The sequence below is a fragment of the Cucurbita pepo genome, chromosome 20 (genome assembly GCF_057944985.1).
Source record: "Cucurbita pepo subsp. pepo isolate OVF chromosome 20, ASM5794498v1, whole genome shotgun sequence".
Classification (NCBI taxonomy): domain Eukaryota; kingdom Viridiplantae; phylum Streptophyta; class Magnoliopsida; order Cucurbitales; family Cucurbitaceae; genus Cucurbita; species Cucurbita pepo.
The window spans coordinates 4,380,302-4,384,470 of record NC_141817.1 but is presented as its reverse complement, the minus strand read 5'-3'; the positions used below and the strand labels follow the sequence as shown (position 1 = coordinate 4,384,470).

The window sequence follows — 4,169 nt, the reverse complement described above, 5'->3', positions numbered from 1 at the left end:
CTACGATGAAAATATGAAAGAGAAAAAATATTTACTCCTGTCTATAAAACCTCATAACCCCAACCCTGTCGAGAAGACCCTTATAGAGGCACTTAAATCATTATGTGAAAAATCATTGTTTCTTTCGATCTTTTTCAACGAATCTGTAAGTAACGCTCAAGTTTGATGAATTGTACACATATGTTGGGTTAAAATACGAAACTTATGCACTTTCGCTTCCGGGCCATTTTGGAGTCAAATTGCGTAGGTGTTAACATTGGAACTTTTTTCCCCTTTGAGACGGGATCGTTAACTCGATCTGCAAAGTTGTTTTCTCATTTTAGTATCATATCATATCGATTGTCTTAAGCTTAAAATATGGAAGAAAAAAAAATTTACTCGTCTCTATAAGACCTCACAACCTCAACCCTGTCGAGAAGATCCTCATGGAGGCACTTAAATCATTATGTGAAAAACCATTGTTAGTTCGATCTTTTTCAACGAAAATGTAAGGAACGCTCACATTTGATGAATTTCACACATATGTTGGGTTAAAATACGAAACTTATGCACTTTCGTTTCCGGGCCATTTTGGAGTAAAATTCTATAGGTGTTAACGTTGCAACTTTTTTTCCCTTTGAGACAGGATCGTTAACTCGATTTGAAAAGTTGTTTTCTCCTTTTAGTATCATACCATATCGACTAAAGATTGTCCTAGGCTTAAAATATGAAAAAATAAATATTTACTCGTGTCTATAAGACCTCACAACCTCAACCCTGCGAGAAGACCCTAATGGAGGCACTTAAATCATTATGTGAAAAACCTTTGTTTCTATTGAACTTTCTCAACGAATCTGTAAGGAACGTTCTAGTTTGATGAATCTTATACATATGTTTGGTTAAGATACGAAACTTATGCACTTTCGCTTACAGGCCATTTTGGAGTCAAATTTCATAGGTGTTAATATTGGAACTTTTCTCCCCTTTGAGACAAGGTCATTAACTCGATCTGTAAAGTTGTTTTCTTGTTTTAGCATCATACCATATCGACTAAAACTTGTCCTAAGCTTAAAATATGGAAAGAAAAAAAACTATTTACTCGTGTCTATAAGACCTCACAACCTCAATCCTGTCGAGAAAACCCCTCATAGAGGCACTTAAATCATTATGTGAATAACCTATGTTTCTTTCGATCTTTTTCAACGAATCTGTAAGGAACGCTCAAGTTTGATGAATCTTATACATATGTTAGGTTAAAATACAAAACTTATGCACTTTCGCTTCCCGGCGATTTTGGAGTCAAATTCCATAAGTGTTAACATTGAAACTTTTTTCCCCATTGAGACAGGGTCATTAACTCGATTTGAAAAATTGTTTTCTCCTTTTAGTATCATACCATATCGATTAGATTGTCTTAAGCTTAAAATATGAGGAAAAAAAAATAGTATTTACTCGTGTCTATAAGACCTCACAACTTCAACCCATTTGAAAAGACCCTAGTGGAGGCACTTAAATCATTATGTGAAAAACCTTTGTTTCTATCGATCTTTTTCAACGAATGTATGAGGAACACTCAAGTTTTATGAATCTTACAGATATGTTGGGTTAAAATACGAAACTTTTTTTAATTCTATGACGATGTTTTGATAAATCGTTGTAAAGGATTTCCGCACTTGGTAGTCAAGATATGCATGTAGTAGCAACCTTATTTACGTGGGCTGTAACATTATATTAAATGTTTGCTCATGAAATATTATTGGATTTTATTAGAATATTTTACCGCTTTTATTAGAAACTATATTGAAAATGAAAATTATCTCCTAAAAAGTCTTTAAAACAAATTTCTCACGAGAATCATCACAAAAATAAATGGAACATTTCACGGTGATAGAAATTAAAATAGGCCACGTGTGTGGGAAGACTACCCTAACCCTATCCCGCCCTGTAAACATTTCTAAGTGAGTCCAAAACACGTCTCAATTTAATTTGTTTTTTTTCAAAGAAAATGTGATATTATTTACACTAACTTCTCACTAGAGTTATGTTGATTTTGAACAAGGCATAGAAGGAAACTTCTTGAACTTTTTCTTTAATATTTAATTTTCATTATAATTATGAAACCATGTTTTTATGATTTAAATTTTGTATTGTACATTTTATTTAAGTTATTCTACTCAAGATTTACATTAAAATTATGAAATTAATTTTATTTGTTATGACTTTAATTATTTTAGATTTATTATATGTAGTTCCCTTTTATATGATTTATTTTTTTGTTTTATTTATATAAATTTAAGTTGATCGTATAATTCTTTTATTCAAAGACATATCTTATTCAACAAAATTATACTTGTATTAAGTTTTAAACCATACATAAGGTTGATCGAGATTCCAAACATTCATAACATAATATAAAAAAGATAGAAAATTAAAAACACACAGTCTTTGAGAAGAAGCAAGAAGTCTATTTGGGGACCTTATAGAAGTTGATAAGGTTGTTCTTGTTGTTGAGGTCAGTGAACACAAGGGTGCCATAGGTTCCCCTACTAGTCCCCTCAACAGCTGTCAATCGAAGTTTATAGTTGGTCCCGGCCACAATTTGCATTTCTCCACCAATCACTTTTTTGAACTGGATTTGAGTTTTTGCCTGTTTATTGTGTTCATTGACTGCGAACTCACCTAAGCTTTGAATCTTTGGGTCATCTATGTTTTTTATTGGTTTGTAGCTACCAGCCAAATCTAAACGTTGGGTTGCCGCTGCGAGCGACGATAGCGATAGGACATAGAGGAGAAGAGAAGCCACGAGGAAAAGAACCTTAGCCATAGTGATAAAGTTTGAAGATGATGAAGAGTATTTGATGGTCTGTTTAAAGAGAAGGTTGGTGGGTATTTATAGGAATGGATAAATGCATAAATGGGGAGGAGATTACAATTTTTTAAACAAAAGTAATCAAAGCGTTTTCTTTTAATATGTTTACTACCATATAAAAAATTAAAAAAAATTAAAAATAAGAGTCATTTATGGTGGAATAAATCAAATAAGGTAATAGTAGTTACTACCATAAATAAATAAATAAATAATAAATAAAAAGTCAATTATGGTCCTTAAATCTACCAATTAAAGCAAAACAAAATCTTATAATTTTAATTTGGAATATATTAGAAGATTGAACTAAATCAAGAGAATTATAACAACGGTAAAAGAAAAAAATAATAATAAATAAATAATAAAAAATAGCAGCCTTATCCCAATTGCTCTCACTAACATCTTATTCCTTTCCCAACTATCTCTCCTCGACCCATTCAGTCACCTAGAATGTATTAGTTAATCAAACAAAAGAAAATGCAGATTTATTAAGAGACGATGCACATTTAGTTACAGAGATTTTGCTTTGTTATTATGAAAACTCATATTTGAGATATCTTTTTCTTGACGCAATCGTGTTAGAAAATCTCCTTTTCTGGATAATTTATCGAGAGAGATTTTGCTTTGTTATTATGGTGAGTTATATTCAGATCTCCTTTACTTTATACAATCCATTGTGTTACAATAGAATCAAATCTCTTTTTCATTCATTTATCAATAAGATTTTAGTTAGTATTATATTACTTCTAGTAAATGGTAACTAATTAAAAAAAAATCGTGAGATTTAAAAATAAGAATAGATTAACAAGAAGAAAAAAAGAAGTAGAGGAAAAAGAAAAATTTAAATTTAACCGAGGAAACACATAGAATAATAGGGAATTAAAAGATAAAATAGAGGAATTATGGTCAAGAAACCTATCAAATTCTTTCATATAACATAACAATATCTTCCATAAAACAATAATAATAATAGAGAATATGACTTTACTATCGGCATGATTATATTTGATGTTGACACGTGCCCTGTGGTTCTGCACTTGTCATGTATATTGATATGTGTGAATTGTTTATGAATCGATATGATTATGATATGATATGTATATGTTATGATATGTGAATTGTATGATCATACTTATGATACGATGTGTTTAATGATATGTTTGAGATAGGATATGAGAAGGATGCACTAAACGTAATGTAACGATAGGACTACGATATGTTCATAAGACAATACAATAAGGTTATGTATAGAAAAGACTATAGTTGTGATAGGTTGATAAAAAGATACAATAATGTTATGTATAGAAAATGCTATAGTTAAGAT

At 30.6% G+C, this 4,169-nt stretch overlaps 1 pseudogene; it reads right to left on the bottom strand.

Moving 5' to 3' along the window:
- Positions 1-2,443: 2,443 nt before the first annotated feature.
- On the bottom strand, positions 2,444-2,803 carry LOC111783564 (cysteine proteinase inhibitor 1 pseudogene; annotated as a pseudogene).
- Positions 2,804-4,169: the final 1,366 nt, after the last annotated feature.